Raw genomic sequence first — 18,489 nt, forward strand, 5'->3', positions numbered from 1 at the left:
CTAATTTGATTCTGCACCTAATAACTGCAGCAAGACTGTTGGTGGCACAATATTGGAAGAAGGAAGACTTGCCTACAATCCAAGAATGGACATTGAAAGTGACAAACTTAGCCGAGATGGCTAAAATATCGGCATATCTTAAAGATCATTCAAATGAGAGATATAAACGAGACTGGAAAAAATGGATTGACTATATACAAAATAAATACGGGACCAAGAAATTCCAGTTAGCCTATGCTTAAGATCAGAAATGATTTAAACTGTTAAAAGTTAGTTCAGAAAGAAGAAGCTAAGGTCAATGTAGAATGTCATTAATTTCTTTATTTCTTTTTTCTCAATAGATTTTAGACTGTGTTAGTTAAAAATCCATACCGTGTACGGGTACTGGGAAGTCGGGGGAGGGGAAGGAGGAGGGGGTTGGGGGGTGGAGGGAGGGAGGGGCACACAAAAAAATTGTACTTCAATGTCTTAATGATTGACAAATGATGAAATATTTGTGTGTTTTTTTTAAGAAATAAAATAAATATTTGATTAAAAAAAAAAGAAGAAGAGCAAAGTGGGGAATATTGTTAGGTAGGACTTATGCTCTGCCTATGCATAGCAGATCAGGTTCAAAATTAATTGTGCCCCAGGCAGGCCACGGGGTAAATGATGTGACTGTCTATAGACAGGATCCCTTCAATCTGCTCCTTGGGGAGAGAATCCAGTTTCTCTTTCTCTGGACTTCTTGACCAGCCATTCACAGACAAGTCCTGCTTGGAATATGAACAAGGAAATGTAAAAATTGTAGAGTGGAATAGAAAAGTGCATGTATATCCCTAGATATTGTTATTTTATTACACTGGATGAGGAAATAAAAATAAACTGTGGTGTTACACACTTGGACCCGGATCACTCATTCACACACCCCTATTAATATATGAAGATCTCCTAGAAAATCCCAAACAGGCTCTACTTTTAAAATTAGGCAGAGTGCAAGGTTGCTGATTGCTTCCTTGGCATTGAATAGTAGGCAACAATAGAGTTAAGTGGCACCAAAACAGAGTAGCACCAAATTCCATAGCTCTACTTGACCTTCTCCAGCAGTCTCTGGAGACAACCGAAAATATTGAAGGACACCAGAAGTCACACAAGGTATTGAATATCTATTTGCAGCCTCACTTTCTAAGCAGTCTTGACAAGAAGTACCACAACCACTACAGAACAATGCACCCAGGGGTGTATCTGTGGACTTCTCAGTAAGATTTTCTTTTCTTTTCTCCAGCAACCCCTCTGCAGATGAAGTCTCAAAGAAAGTTTTGGATCCCCAGAGCAGAGGCTTCTTATCACTATAATTATCACGGGCCTTGTCTTTGAGACCAAAATCTGCCACTTCTCCAGTTATTGCCTTTGATGTAAACACCAGACCGAAGCAGAACAGAAGGATAAATGACACCAGTCATGCTGGGTGTTGTGCACAAGATTTAGGACATGCAGGGGCTCTGCTCCTGAGTGTTCTTTCTCTCTTTGGCAGGTGAAGTTCAGCTTGTCTCTTGTCTGAATCAGGAAAGCCACTGGCTTTCCAATCTTGTGAGAGGGCTTTAAAAACTCTTCTTTTGGAAACAGAGAAGAAGCTGATTCAGTCGAAGGAAGCATGGACCTTGTGCTATGGCTTCTGTTGCTGTTGCTCCTGCTGAGCCAGAGGAGCTCTGGAAAGCTCAGGACCAAATGCCCCCCAACGTTGAAGCAGCAGGACAGAGGAGATCCATGGAATTTTTACAGGCCAGGAGACCATCTGATTAGTGTACTTCTCACTGCCAGAAAATTTTCACTTCTGACTTTACAGTTCAATGGGGCTCGTTATCTTTCTCCTCCAGTGTAAGTCATTGAATGTGATGATGCCTTTCTGACACTCCTTCTCTGTTCTTCTTCTACTTGTACCTAAGCTGGAAGGCATTTGGAAGTTCTTGGATCATTTTGATGTATATGTTGTGGGCAACAATAAAATACAAGGATGGGGTGGAAGGAAACCCTTAAAGCAACTTGAGAAAGAGAGACAGAACTCCAGGGGATCTTCTACTCCATTTTCAGTCCTGAGTTCATCTCTTGAATATTTATCTTTATCAGTATTCCATTCTTTACCCTACACTGAGTGTCTCTGCATTTGTGGAGTGGCAGAGGTGGAAGACCTGACTCAGATACTATTTGATTGTTGCTTGTATAAGGGGGTGAGAGACAGGTACCTTGGTCCATATACCAAACGAATGACCCATTGGGATCCCCATATCAAAACAACTTACTTTATGTGTGGCCAGAAGCGGAGCAACCCACCTCTGGCCAAAACCTGAAAATAACATTTAATACAGCACAATATTTAAACAAAATGGTTCAGTTGAGATCTGCATACGTGGGACTGATTGGGGTAGATTGTAAGGGTGACACCAAAATATAATTTATGTCATTTTATTCTTTTTTATATATTTATGTATTAAATTATATTGTATTTTATACTATAACTATTGTATTTATCTTACTCTTATTTTAAATTTTTGCATAAGATTTTATTGGTGATATGTGTTTGAACCTTGTGCTTTGATACGGCCTGTAGGCTAATCAATAAAGATATTGTATCATATCATATCATATAGTTATTAAAATGGTTTTATTTGCCTCTGGCAAATCATATTCAATGCCTTTTACTTAGAAGGATGACCTTTTTAAAAAAGAAATTACTTTGCTGGCTCATTTATTAAGCCATTTATAGCTTTTATAGTAGTTCTACTTTAATGGTAGAATGTTTTAAATTATATAAATGGATATTAGCAGCACTACAAATAATGATGTATTTGTGATTCTTAACCTGGTGGAGGTTATCTCTATTTCATCTTCTCAACATTCATTAAAAAATGGTACAGATAACTAAAACTTTGCTTTTGGCTCAGTTTTAGCTTAAGAGTTGTGGAGACAAAGGAGTATAAACTTGTGGAGGGCTATAAACTTGCAGAGACAAAGGGGTATACAGTGGGAAAATGATTGTAGCTTTTGATGACAATAATGATAATAACATTTAATAATGTTAAAACTTTTTTATAGTATGACATCTTTTGGTCCTGGATGCACCCAACGCTTCATTTTTGCTATTGAAATGGCCAACAAGAATGTCAAATATCTGCATAATTTAACACTGGGCTACAACATCCATGACAACTATGATAACACACTTGGCACTTCAGAAGTCTTGCTGGACATGCTCTCTACTGGAAAAGCCAATGTTCCCAACTACAGCTGTGGAAGGATGGACCACCTTTTGGCTCTTCTTGATGCAGCTGACTTTGACATATCCATTCAGATGTCAACTTTAGTAGGCACCTACAAAGTCCCACAGGTTTGTTTATGTGTGTGTGTGTTCCTTTATCTGGTAAAGTGAGTGGGGTGGTGATGGGTGACCAATAGATTCAACCATATCTTCTTCATGGAAGATTGCAGTTAGCCATTGTAGATCTCATGGATGGGGATGGGGATTCAGAGTGGTGAGGGATTAAGGATCAAAGTACACAACTGTTCTTATGGCACCAACCTCATTGCTTTGGGGGCTTTGGATGCACAGTCATGAAGGTGGGAAAGGCTCTGTATCCACCAAAGGGTCTTCTCAGAAAAGGAAGGTACAGCAGTGATGGAAAGATCACATGTTGTACATTATCTCAGCCAAAATAATAACTTCAGTAATGCATAACCCCAGATTCATTAAAAAGAGACCCAATGTATTATCTTTTATTTTTATTTTATTTATTAAAGCAGGTTTAGAACAGCTGGTCAGTGATGGAAGACATACAGCAACACTATTTATTATTTGACTGTGAACTTAAGAGAGAGATCGGTTTCTTGGATTGGACATTACAAGAGTGATAGAATGCCATCACTCTGCTAAACAAATAATTCCTTCACCACTGTCAAACTATTCACTAAGGCTGCATTATTATTACTATTAGTCTTCTCATCATTCCTATCATCCATCTCTTCCCAGTTATGACCACAGGATTGTAACTTTGTTGCTTGCATCCTTACAATTTATATTGATATTGATTGTTTACTGATTGCTTATTTGTACTCTATGACTATCATTAAGTGCTGTACCTTATTATTCTTGATGAATGTATCTTGTCTTTTTATTTACTCTGAGAGCATATGCAACAAAGACAAATTACTTGTGTGTCCAATCACACTTGGCCAATAAAGAATTATATTCTGTTCTGTTCTTTTCAACATGTATAACTATTCTCTCTCTCTCTCTCTCTGTGTGTGTGTGTGTGTGTGTGTGTGTGTGTGTGCGCGTGTGCGTGCATGCATGTATTGTGCAATCAAAATTAAAAAAAATATTTAATAGGGTCTTTTATTGAACAAACTAATTCAGTTGCTATTTGCATATATAGCAGGTCTGTTTGTGATAAATTGTAAGCATGCTTAAATATGATTTGCATTCTTTATTATTTGTTAATTATTTCTTTTTGTCCTTATTTACATCATAATTTATTAACATAAATTTTATATTCTATGCCTTGCTGTGGCCTTATGGCTAATGAACAATAAATTGCTCTAATATGTTGATGGTAACCATTCGATTTATTAAAAATTTGGATGATATGAACCACAATATACATATGTATAATGTTAATATAATGCAACATTCTTCACTGCATTTTCAGATCACTTATGCAACTTCTTCAGAGGCTCTAAGTGATAAAAGTCATTTCCCCTTTTTCTACCGGATGGCCCCCAAAGAAGGGGTCCACTACCCAGCAATTGTCCAACTGCTCCTCCATTTCAGATGGACCTTGATTGGTCTCTTTGCTCCAGAAACAGAGGAGGGAGAGAAATCTATGATGGCTTTGACTCCTATACTTTTCAGGAATGGAATTTGTGTTGTTATTTCACATTTTTTTCCATCCACCACACCAATAATCCCCCTCAGGGCTGCTATTTCTAAGTGGAGACAAGTCAATGTCTTTGTTTTCTTTATCAGAATTGGTACTATCATGGTCGCAATTCATCCTGTCCATTTAGCACTTACACATTTGCCAGGACCCATTGAAGGGAAAATCTGGATCATCTCCACCTTTTTAGAATGGAAGTTTAAAAGGAACAACTTTTACAAATTCATCCATAGTTTTTGGACCTTCATTTATCAAAGTAAAAAGAGGTCAAAAGAAAATGCCTTGGAATCCCATTTCCTTGGGGTATCCCAATTTCAAAGCCACTGTTTTCACTGTTCTTCTTCAAAGCATGTCTTTTCTGTCAAACAACGGAAAAGATGCAAACAGAAAATATCAGTGGGGACCCAACAGAAACGGAATGGCGTCTGGGTCGAAAAAGACCACAATTTTTACAGTATTGTTAAGGCTCTGGCCCACACCTTGAATGCTGCATATTCCTCCAGATCCAAGAGGAGAAGAAAGGAGGGAAAAGAGAGGTTGGGGGATCAAAGGATTCAGCCATGGCAGGTACAGTAGATGATTCCCAACAAGGATCATTAACCCCAGTTCCTTCTGGGAAGGAATCCAAAGGAGGAAGGGAAACTTTTCGATCTACTTGTACTAATAGCGCAGGGTTACAGATCAACACAGTTGGAAGGGAGCTTGCATCTAGTCCAACCCCCTGCCCAAGCAGGAGACCCTACATCTGCTTCTACCTAGGATCGAACTCACAACCTTCTGATTGTGAGGTGAGAGCTCCACCCTAGGCCACAGCATGAGGGGTTAATAAAAGTTAATAAAGATCAATGGATTTGGCCAATCTAATCTACTGAGGGAAGATCTTCCGAAAAGTGGGGAGCATAGCAAATATATTTTGGATATGAAAATACTGCTAATTTAAAAAAGGGTGCATTCATTTTAAATACATTTCTGTATATATAGCTTTGTGATTAGCATCATAGAATTTTACATATATAAATTTGAAGGAAACCCTTAGAACACTTAGCCACAGCCCCTCTCTCTAAAGGAATTCCAGTTATAGCTTTTCTGACTGGTGGCTGTTTGGTCTTTACATGAAGACAATCAGTAAAGGTGAGACTGAATTTGTCTCATTCATTGGCTCAGTTCTAAAACTGTAAAATTTCTGGTTTTAAACTTCCTGGATTTTTTCTGTTCTAGCTTCATCCCTTTCTGGAAAAAAATGAGCTTTGCAATATTTCTCATTTGAAACTATACTTGGACCCAAATGGAGACATAGAAGCAGATCTGAACATTATGAGCTCAGTGATTCTTCCCAATGAGCATCCCATTGAAAAGCAAATGGGGAGTTTTGACAGACAGAGATTGAGTATGAATCAGGATTCTCTTTCATGGCTAAAGGTGGTCAACAAGGTGGGGAGAATATTAGTGTCTTTCTTCTGTTTTTTCAAAGCCTGAGGACCAATTTCATGTGGGCAAAGTCAAAATCACAGACCTTTGGTGAGAATTGAAAGTGGAGAACTGCTTATGAGACCTCAGTACTATTGACGAAGGTGTCCTTCAAAGGCTATAATATGGAACATTGTTTAAAGCTGATTCAGCTATGTCCAAAATGGAATGCTTGGTGATTATTCTTTACGACACAGATCGTGGCTTTGTGGGTTCCCTCTGCAATCTTTTATCTCCATAAAACCTGTGGGAGAGCCCATCAAGTTCTCAACAATGTGTTGCTGATAGCCTCACTAGTTACCAGTCCTCAAATAACAAAGAAGAAAGCGATTAGTTTGATCAGTGCCCAGGTTTAGCTTTGGATTGATAGCTATGAAATTGAATCAAGACTGGATGGAGGTACTCTTAATCCAATAGAAATAAATTTTGGAATTGGGATTCAGGTTGTCCTGGTCAGCTGATCTTTTTAAGTAGTTCAGATTTTGCCATACTCTTCAATATCTTCATAAATGACTTAGATGAGGAAATAGAAGGTGAACTTAACAGATTTGCAGATGATAGTAAGTTGGCAGGAATAGCTAGCACCCTTGATGATAGGCTCAAATCAAATCTGTGTCTGTCTTGTTTGATTACAGAGTGAGCCAGGCAGTTATAGAGGTGCAGATGACAGACTCAATAATTCCTTTGTAGAACTGAATCAGCAGCTCTATGGGCAGTTTGAGTTTTCTGAGTTGGCGCAGAAAGAACATTTTTTTGTTCTTTTTGGATGACATTTTTGATGTTAGCTGTCCATTTTAAGACTATTTGGCTACTATTCATGTCTACCACGATTTTCCATGGATAATGAGTCCTAACACATTTTCTTTGGCATTCCTTGCTTTTCTGCTCAGTCTGTGCCTCAGTCCAAATGTGTGGAAAATTGTCTTCCTGGATTTTTCAAGCAGAAGCAAGAAGAAGAGCCAGTTTGTTGTTACGACTGTGTTCCTTGTCCAGAGGGGACCATCTCCACTCAGGAAGGTTGGTTACTCCAGAGGAAATGTTGTTGGAATCATCTATAGCATTTTGAACAATGTGCATGTTAAAGAAGACAAATCTAAGTGTGTATTTTGCCCTTGGTCTTTCTTTTGAACCTGCCTAATTTCTTCCGTAATGGGAAGAATAAGAAAAAAGTTCTTAAAGTTCTACCTCTAAAAAGTATGAGGTAGGAAGTGATAGAAGGATATAGCAAAGTGGGCAGTGTTTCTTGTGCCAGAAGTAATATCACTTCTACTTGTAAGTTTGGAATTAAATTATATAGCTCTGTGTGTGTGTGTGTGTGTGTGTGTGTGTGTGTGTGTGTGTGTGTGTGTGTGTGTATACTCCTTCACATTTTGTAAATATTTACGTTATCTTGCCAGCAGTTTAGACATTAATGGCTGTACGTTGCATTATTTTGAGGGGACAGCACATTTACACTGTTATACAAGCTGTATACTCACTACTTTACATTGTAACCAAGTGCCATTTCTTTAGTGTTGTTGCATGAAAGGATATATATAATATTTTTAAAATGTGAGGGGGTGTATTCACTTCTGTGACACAACACACACACACACAGACACACACACAGAGGGAGGGAGGGAGAGAGAGAGAGAGAAAGAGAGAGAGAGATAGAGAGCAGTGGCTATAGCTTTCCTATCCCGCTGTATCAGTTGTCATCCAAAGTTTTTCTGGAAATGTAAAAGGAGAGACAATAAAAGAAATATTCCTTTCTGATTTCTCAGATAGTGAAAAATGCACCAGGTGCCCTCATGATCAATATCCAACCAAGAACCGAGTTCAGTGTATCCCAAAAAGAATATCCTTCCTGTCCTATGAAGAACAGCTGGGCATCTTCCTGGCCTCCTTTTCCTTACTGTTGTTTGCAACTACAGGCTTCGTTTTAATCACATTCATTAAATATCTAGAAACGCCCATTGTCAAAGCCAACAACAGGGACCTCTCCTATATCCTCCTGATCTCCCTCCTGCTCTGCTTCTTGTCCTCTTTTTTATTTCTGGGTCGACCAAGGAAAGTCACCTGTCTTCTCCGACAAATGGTATTTAACATTGTTTTCTCAGGAGCTGTATCTTCTGTGTTGGCCAAAACAATCATGGTTGTGCTGGCCTTCCTGGCCACAAAACCAGGAAATCGAATGAAGAGATGGTTGGGAAAGAGTTTGGCCAACTCCATAATCCTTTCTTGTTCTGCTGTCCAAATTTTAATCTGTTCCATCTGGCTGGGAGTTTCTCCTCCATACCCTGAATCTGACCTGCATACCCAGCCAGGAGAGATCATTCTTCAGTGCAATGAAGGATCTGTCACCATGTTTTTTTTGGCCCTTGGCTACATGGGTTTTCTAGCTGCCATTTGTTTCACATTAGCTTTCCTAGCCAGGAATCTGCCTGGGGCCTTCAACGAAGCCAAGTTGATCACCTTCAGCATGCTGGTCTTCTGCAGTGTCTGGGTCTCTTTCCTGCCCACCTACCTGAGCACCAAAGGAAAGTATTTGGTGGCCGTGCAGGTCTTCTCCATATTGGCCTCAAGTGCTGGACTCCTGGGTTGCATCTTCTTTCCCAGATGCTACATTATCATCTTGAGACCACATCTAAATACTAAGGAACACCTAAAGATGAAAATTGTGAACTGATTAAGAAATTCTTTCTTGGCTCATGACATTATTCATTCATTGTAATTTTTATAGAAAAGTTACAGAAATAAAATAAAATAAAATAAATATTGCTTGTTTATGATTCTTTTGCATCTGTTTAACAATTTAGGATATTTAAAACTAAAGGAAATAATAATGTGAACATTATTAGATTAAACAACAAAATTCAAGATAATCATTAAACAATAGAATAAATGACTTTATCATTTATATTCATGTTTTTCCCCCAATTTTTTAGCAGTCTTCCTTTTTTTAAGCATACAAGCATACAATATCTAACATATGAGCCATGTCCTAGGCCAGTGATGGCGAACCTTCTTTTGCTCGCGTTCCATAAGCGGGGGGAGCACAGGGGTGTTATGTGCTGGCGTGACATACCCATAATGCAATGCACGACCCCTCCAGTGCACATGCGCACATGACAGGTGCTCCCCCCATTTTTTGCATGCTTTTTTTGCCTTTCCTAGGCTCCAAGGCTTGGAGCCAAAAACCAGTCCTATGGGCCAACCAGAAGTTAGGGAATGGATTTCCGGTTTGCTTGTAGAGCTGGTTTAAGCCCTTTGGAGCCTTCAGGGGCCTTCCAGAGGCTTCCCTGAAGAGTCTGGAGGATGAAAAATAACTCTATGAGCAAACCGTCCTCCGGAACCTTCAGGGACTTTCAGGAGACTTCCCTGAAGGCTCTGGAGGACTAAAAATGATCCTATGAGTTTGCTCATTTTTAGTCCTCCAGAGCCCTCAGGGAAGCCTCCTGAAGGCCCCTGAGGGTTTAAACTGGCCCTACGAGCAAACCGGAAGTTCATTCCCAAACTTTCTGTTTGCCCATAGGCTGGTTTTTTGCATTCTGGAGCCTTCAGGGAAGCTCCTGAAGCCTCTGGTGGGCTTCCGGGGGGGCAGGGGAGGCTGTTTCTGCCCTCCCCAGGCTCCTATAAAGTCTCTGGAGCCTTGGGAGAGCAAAAAATGCCTTTAAAAAAGGCTTAACTCAGCTGGCCAGTGGATGCATGCTTGCTGGCCAGCTAACAGGGCAACGCCTCACGTGCCCTGACAAATGGCTCCACGTTCCACCTGTGGCACTCGTGCCATAGGTTCGCCATCCCGGTCCTAGGCTTTAGTGCTGTAACCTTGGCAATTAATTTCAAAGTTACTCTGGAGGAACTCAACATCATCTTTTACATGGTTCTTTGGAAACTGATATTTCCATTCCGCCAAAGTATGGGTGTCACATTCCATTATTCAGCAAGCAATTCTGACAGAGCCAAAGATGCTTAACTGACAAATTTCATCCAACAAGCTGCAACAACCAGTATAGGATGACAAACAGGAAATAAAGCCAATGCTAAAGTGGTTAATACCTCCACCATTTAAATAGCATCTGCTCCACACCCCATGACTCCATCCCCTGGGCCCCAACCTCTATAAACCCCTAGCCTTCATGTGGTTTCCTTCAGTGATGATGTTGCAGCCCTTGAGCAGGCCATGCATGCTGTGGATGCTCTGCGCAGGTTCGACCCCCCATCCAGCCATGACAGGCTCTTCACAGTCTGTGCAACTGCAGGGGAATATGCCAGGGCTGCCCCACAGCCCAGTAAGTTCTCATGGCCAGTGAATCCCTCGCACTGCTCAGCTGTGGGGTGATTGCAACATGCTGGCAGGCATGGTTTCCGGCATGGGTCACAGACATGGATGTGCCTCCCAGATGGTGGCTCCTGGAGTGATGTGTGGGCATTGGCACAGTGCCCAGATGGCATCTTATGGTGTGGCATGTGGGCATGGACACACTGCCCAGCTGAGATGATCCCCAGCTGAGTGGCACCCCTGGCAACCCAAGGACTGACAAAGAGTTGTATTGGAAGGAGAAGGGTTAGTGTTGATGATGTGGTGTTCCAGCTTTAAAAGCTCTAATTGCACCTGGTGGTGCACCTGGTCTTTCTTCTGATGTACTTTTTCCTCAGCATTCTCTACTCTCCAGATCAAGTTCCATCGTCTTCCTAGATTCCTCTGTATTAGCCACCAGTCCCAGCTTCTCTGAGAAGAGGTGCTGAACAGACTTTCTGGCTTCTGGTGAGGAATTTTAACAGACTGTGCCTTTCTGACAGAATCGGAGTATTGGTACCTCTCTGAATTCTCAACTGACTGACTAACACTATATAGCTTTCCTCCACAGAAGTCCTCCAGGACACTGGTTGTCCAGGGAAAAAGATAGTGACCACCACACTCCTTGTTTGAAATGGGGGAGGGGGGGAAATCACCTTAAAGGCTGGAATTTTTCCTCTGGCTTATGAGGAGCATCTCGTCTTTCTTGGCCATAAACAGATCAAGGGGCAAAGAAGCTCTGAAGGAAAAATTATCTAGTGCAGGTTGGGCTTTTGTCTCAGAAGGGACAGGGAATCCATACAGCAAATCCCACTTAGAGTGTCACCTCTTTGCAAGACCCCCACTTGGTCTTAGTGCCTACCCAATTGCAGCTTGCAATCTGAAGGGATCACCAGGAAGTTGGGGAAGTCTTTGCCAGCTGCACTACTTCCTTTGGCCCCTTTTCATAAGGTGTAAGGAGCAAGAAAAAGAGATACATCAGGGTTCCAAGTAACATACCCCAAACCAAAGAAGACTCTGAGGCTTGAGATTCCTCAAAGTTCAATTTTATTAGAAATGTCATATTGGCACATATGGAAAAAACGTGATTCTGGAAGCTTCCAGGTTTTCCACACCCAAATGAAAGTTAAAGTCTCTGCCCAGAACCCACATATCCATCACATGATCCAATCTGGTACTGTCCAAAACTGGAGATGCCTCCCAGTCACACCATCACAGCTGCAGGGCAAGGTGTCCTTGACTCTCTGAGAAAGGAATGTTATTTGGCCTATATATCACTCCTACTCCATATAATCCCCCCTCCAATTTTCCCACAGCAGAAAATGTGACAGTCATGAAGGCCCAATGTAAAACTTGGCTTCCAGGTCCGAAACTGACATTGCTAGGGAGGAAAAGGGAAGGGGGGTCTCCCTGCAGGAACCCTCTGTGGCTCTGAGGAAGGGGCATTCTGGGGTTTCCTCATGGCCCCCAAAGACCTTCTGGCCTGGCTTTCTTGGGCAGATGCTGCTCCCACTTCCCCAAAGCCTCCATTGGAGGAGAATCTCTTCATGGCAGCCATTTCTAAGTGGAGGAGGGGACACCCTTCCAGGACTTCAGTCTCCCCTCCCTCTGCATTTCTAGCAGTTTTTGCTTCTTTCTCATCACAAAAATCTTTTGGTTTAATCCTTATTTAACCCCCTTCTCCCTTGCCTTTGTTTTTTCAACCTCTTCTCCATGAGGCTGATTGGTGGCTGAGTTCCCAGGCAACCACTGTCTCTTCTCTCCTATTTGATTGGCTACTGCTGGGTTGCCATGACAAGAGGGGCAGACCAGGAACAGAGGCAGCCATTGGGGGGGAGGAGAGAGAGAGACAGAGAGAGACAGAGAGACAGAGAGAGACACAGAGAGAGAGACAGAGAGAGAGAGAGAGAGGCAGGTTGTGTCTCTTTTCTCTTCCATGAAAACTGGAGGAGTAGAAGGTGAAATCTTCTGTCTTAGGAAACTTCCTCAGATGCAGCCCAGTGTAAGGAAACATAAAAGAATATTTTTTAAAAAAAATAATATTCAAAACATGAAGGAAAAAAAATCAAGACTTTGACAGAAAGAAAATAGTGGAAAGGATCTGAAACCAGATAAAAAGGATGAAGCAGTGTTGAACATCACAGGAATAGTGTGGATAAAGAGCTTATATAAAATAGGGAGCTGAAATAGAAAACAGTTTTAGTATTAAGACTAATTTCAGTGGTGGTCGAAAGCGTTTATAATTTACAATTCCTTTTTTTTTGGGGGGGGGGGGAATTGTAAACTTTCCTTTTGTGAAATTGTGAGAAAAAATAACCAGCTGGTTCAGTTCCAAGCTGGGAGGTAGGTACTGGAAATATGGAGGCTGGAGGCTGATTGGAAAGAAGGTCAATTTATTGATGAAGCTCAACCACATGGGTTCTGGATAGCTGATCACATGGAGTTGAGAATGAGAGGGGTTATACTTTGTCTTGGGCTTTGCACTTGGTCTTCTTGTTCCTGTGCAAGAACATGTATTCTATTGGCTGTTGTCAGACTCCCATGGGACCATGTCATAGCTGGCTCTATAGACAAAGTACAAATCCTAGGAGTTTCTCTGAACTCCCAGGTTTGGTTGACGTTTGGACTGCTCTGAGGGTGATGCAATAATTCCCATTGTAGCTTAATGGCTTTGTCCTGTATTGGATCGTGGGTGAGGGTATTTGCTTTTGAATTGAACTACCTAGTTCTCAATAAGCTCTTTATCTCTTAAGGGCTGACATACTAATGATCAGAAACATGATCAGAGAAGGTGATTCAACATTAGCGGAAGACTAAAAGAGAATCTTGCAATTCTGAAAGTACATTTCCCCCACCAATTCTTTTTACAACCTGAAAAAGTTATGAAAGAAATAGTCCTGGTGGGAAGGTTTCTGTGGAATTCAAACAAACCATTTAACAGGTAAAGAGAGACAGGTAATAAAAAACAATTATATTGCTCTGTTAAATAAAACAAAGACAGTTCATTGTGATTGTAAAGCCCTATCAGAAGATTTGGATACCAAATTTTCCATTAATTTGGATGGTTTAAAATTACACCCTTGCAATGATTGGTCAATTGTTTCAATTGGCTTATCACTCCATCTTGAGCAATACTAAATACCCCTAGTTGTCAAACTAATCTGTGACAATCCAGTATGATCAGCACTTGTGGTTTGCAACACAATTGAACAATTTCTTTCCTTTGCCAAGCATTTTGGAACTTCAAGAACACCTCCAAAATGCCCGGTTGTTTACCAAGTTTGCCTTTCGCAGTGTTTCTACTACTGGGTTGAACAGGATGACCCCAGAAAAATATTTAGACACTCCCCCAGAACCTTTTACCTAAAACTCATGACTAAAATAATCAATTTTTTAGAACCTCTCTCCCCCCCACTATATATTTCTGGTGTATCAACAAGATTCCAATTAAATAAGTGTCATATTTCAAAAATCAGTGTGTGGCATCTCAGGCCTCAAGTAGACTAAGGGCATTGGACATTGTCCTACTTGAACTTCAGTAAGGCATTTGATAAAGTAGACCATAACCTTGATAAAATGGAAACATGTGGGTTAGGCAGCATCACCACCAGATGGATTTGTAACTGGCTGAACAACCACACTCAAAATGTAGTCCTCAATGGAACTGCATCTACATGGAGGGAAGTATGTAGTGGGGAACCCCAAGCCTCTGTTTTAGGCCCAGTAATCTTCACCTACTCATCACTGACTGGGTGATAGATGGGGATGAGGGGATAAATGGGGGACTCATCAAATTTGCAGATGACACCAAGCTGGCAGGAATAGCCAAAACTCCAGAAGATAGGCTTAAGATACAGAAGAATCTTTACAGACTTGAACATTGGGCACTATCTAACAAAATGAAATTAAATGGTGAAAAAAGTAAGGTTCTACATTTAGGCAAGAAAAAATGTACAGGTACAGTATATGTGGTACCTTGCTCAAGAATAGCAGCTGTGATCAATTTGATGCTAAAATTGCTCAGGCAAAGCAGGATATGATCGGAGTTATGACAGTCATGACAGATTATATTGCTGAAACGGAGGACAAATTGGAACTTTTGGAAGAAACTAACCTTAATCTGATATCAAAAATCCAAACGTTGCAACAGGAAATTGAAACTGCTCAAAAAGAACTTGTCATGATAAATTATAATAAGACTGCCTTTGCAATTCGAGTTAGAGGACTGCGTGAAAACCAACAGGAGAATTTGAAACAGACCTTCCTTGAGGCTTTCAGCCGCTTGGTGGGAAGTCCGGGACTTAACTTTGATTGGCAGATTCAAAGAATTTACCGCCAGAATTCCTGGGTAGCAAAACAGCGACAGCTTCCGAGGGACATAATAATATACTTTACTACAAGGGAATCTAGAAATGAGATAATACAGAGGCTTTACGGAAAGAGGTTGAGAATTGATGGGGAGGACTTGATTGTTTTTAAAGAGATACCATTTCAAATATTAAGAACAAGAAGACAGTACGCTTTCTTAACTGAAGAACTCAGAAACTCTCAGATTCCATACAAATGGGAAGTCCCAGCTGGTATTACAGTTACATTTGGCAACCAAAAACATCGCATTAATTCTGTCTGTGAAGCCCGAAAATTTTACTACGAGACCCTGAAGGCGGGACTTCCTGATTCATCCGGACCTGGAGAGAGACAAGGAGAAGGAGAAGACAAACAGCGAGACACGTGGCTACAAGGCGGAGGGTGTTGCTTTCCTCTTCCGGAAGGGCAGAAGACTAAAGAATAAAGACTAAGCGTTGTTTTTAAAGCTTTATGATTTCCGTCTGGGATAAAATGGAAAAGTGGCATATCGATGATGAGACATGGAGACTGAAAGAAGCGTTGCTGATTGTGGACATATATTGTACATAAGTTTTGTCTGAACTCTAACTCAAATTGCGCATGAACTATTTTCTTAGGCGAGGAGAGCGGAAATTGTGATCTTTTTGAGTTGTGGTTTGGGACGAACGGAGTTGGGAGGTGCGTGGGAGAGGGAGGGGTAGCGAAAGCTTAACTAGATTACCTGGGGCTAGAACGCAAGCTGACGTTTGTTTGAGTTGCTATCTCAATATAAGGTTAAGAAAGATTGGTCGGAGAATCTTCAGGAAAGTGGAGTAAATATGGGAGGAGCAATGAATGTGGATAAAATATATATGTGGATATGGATAAAGGCAGGGTGGAAGGTAAAAAATTTATATGTGGAGGTGGGTAAGGATAGAAAGGGAGGTGTTGGAAATGAAAAATGAAAGAAATATTTGAGTTTAATGGTGTTATAGAAAGGTTTGGATATTTGGATAAAAAAGAGATAAATTAAAGGTCTGAATAGATAGACAAAGCAATGAGACTTTTAGTTGGGGAATCCTAATTGATCAACTTACCTGGCTCTAATACAGTTTGAAACCCTGCAAGTAGCAAAATAACCGAAATTTGGAATGAGCTACATTGTTTAAGATTTACAGATAATGGGAAGCTGTGTTAATGTAGTGGGTTTATTGACCCTTTTTGTTTCTTTCTTCTTTTTGTGTGTGAGTGTGTGTTTTTTTTTTTAATTTCTTATTTTCTACTATTTTTCCTTTTTCTTTTTGGCTTTACTTTTATCTTATTTTTTTAATTTTAAAGTTAGCTGGCCTTATTATACTCAAATGCTTGTTAAAGAATTATGCCGGGTATGGGACCTGCGAAGCCGTAAGGGGGTTAGGGAGGGGGGATTATAGGGGGGAGGGGGGAGGGTGGAATTACAGTTTCAATCCTTAGAACAATAAGAATTCACTTGTATACTGCGGCTCGTTTTTCTTTTTTTTCTTTTTTTCTTTTTCTACTTTTATTTTAAAAACAAACTGAATTGTATGGATACACCAAAGTGAGGAGAAGAGGGAAAGAGAAGGGAGAAGTAAAGAGGGAGTGAGAGGGAATGTAAGGAGGGTGAGATGGAGGGAGGGGGAGATGTCTGAGGGGGTAGGGAAGTAGAAGAGGGGAATGCTGGAGGGGTGAAAGGAAAGTTGGAGGGGGAGAAGAGAGGGTGTATGGGGGAAGGAAGTGTTATGTTGGGTGTTTTTTTTCCTTTTTTTTTATGCACAGTATATAAGTGATTGTATAAAATGAAAATGAAAATGAAATGAAAAATATAATGAAAAAAAAGAATAGCAGCTGTAAGAGGGATCTCAGAGTTCTAGTGGGCAATCATTTAAATATGAGCCAGCAGTGTGCTGCAGCTGCCAAAAAAGCCAGCACAGATTATGTGAAGTGTTAATACCACTTTATAATGGCTTAGTAACACCATATTTAGAATGCAGCATCGTTTTGTCACCACAATGTATAAGAGATGTTGAGACTCTAGAAAAAGTGCAGAGAAGAGCAACAAAGATGATTATGGAACTGGAGACTAAAACATATAAAGAATGGCTGCTGGAACTGGGTATCTCTAGTTTGATGAATAAAATGATTAGGGGTGACATGATAGCAATGTTCCAATATCTCAGGGGTTGCTATGAAGAAGAGGGAGTCAAGCTATTCTCCAAAGCACCTGAGGGTAGGACAAGAAGCAATGGGTAGAAACTAATCAAGGAGAGAAGCAACTTTGAACTAAGGAGAAATTTTCGGACCATTAGAACAATTCATCAGTGTGAACAACTTGCCTCCAGAAGTTGTGAATGCTGCAACACTGGAAGTTTTTAAGCAAATAATGGCCAGGAAGCCCATGTACCTAAGGGTGATGTGGAATATGACAACAGAGCCTTCATTGCATTGCAGGATGATCTCTCCTTGTTGAGAGTGGAAGTCAAAATCAGGGAATGGTGTAGAAACTCCCAGCCAGATGCAGCAGATGATAATTTGAATAACAGAACAAGAAAGGATGAGAGTTGGCCAAACTCTTTCCTAACCATCTCTTCACTTGGTTTCCTGGTTTTATGTCCAGGAAAGCCATCACCACCATGATTGTCTTGGCCAAGAGAGAAGAAATAGCAATTGAGAAGATGATGCTGAAAAGAGTTTGTCGGAGAAGGCAGGTGATTTTCCTTGGTTGACCAATGAAGAGAAAAGGAGACAAGAAACAAAGCAGAAGGGAGAGCAAGAGGATGTAGGAGAGGTCTCAGTTATTGGCTTTGAAAATGGGAGTTTCTTGGTTTTTAATGAATATGATTAAAACAATTCCTGTAATTAGGGGAAAAGTAGGGCAAAAGAAACCAGCACAATGCCCAGATATTCTTCCTAAGACAGGAAAGTTAGAATTTTGGAGATACATTGGACTCAGTCCTCATTTGGATATTTATCATTTGGACACTTTGTGAATTTTTCTGTATCTGAAAAAAACAAAAAAAGAAATATTTTTTAAGATTCTATCCTTTCACCTTTCAAGAAATACAATGCATTCTTGGGCAGCAGCTGATACCAACAGCATTTGCCAATATGCATTTTTAACATCTCCTCAGAAAGAATATAGAAATATTTTGTGTATTGATTTGTTATTTGTATTTTAAAGAGATTATACCCAGTCAGTATACTGTCATTGTGGATATGGAAATTTTATAGATAGCAAAGAAAATTGTATAATAAAAATAATATTGTTTTAAAAAAGAAAGATTATAGGAAGAATATCATTTTCTAAAAAAAATAGCTATATTTCTAACAGTCTACAAAAATTGGGGAAGTCAAATGAGTTAAATGATTTTGTTTGCAATGTGAAGAATATTCTTAGGAACCTATATTATTAGGGTTAAATAAAGAATCAATTAATCAACTAATGGGTGCTGTCAGATGACTTTTCTCAATACACTGGATCCAGAGGAT

Source organism: Thamnophis sirtalis, unplaced genomic scaffold (assembly GCF_051295495.1).
Source record: "Thamnophis sirtalis isolate CommonGarterSnake01/CBP01778 unplaced genomic scaffold, rThaSir2_p1.2 scaffold_3, whole genome shotgun sequence".
Taxonomy (NCBI): Eukaryota; Metazoa; Chordata; class Lepidosauria; order Squamata; family Natricidae; genus Thamnophis; species Thamnophis sirtalis.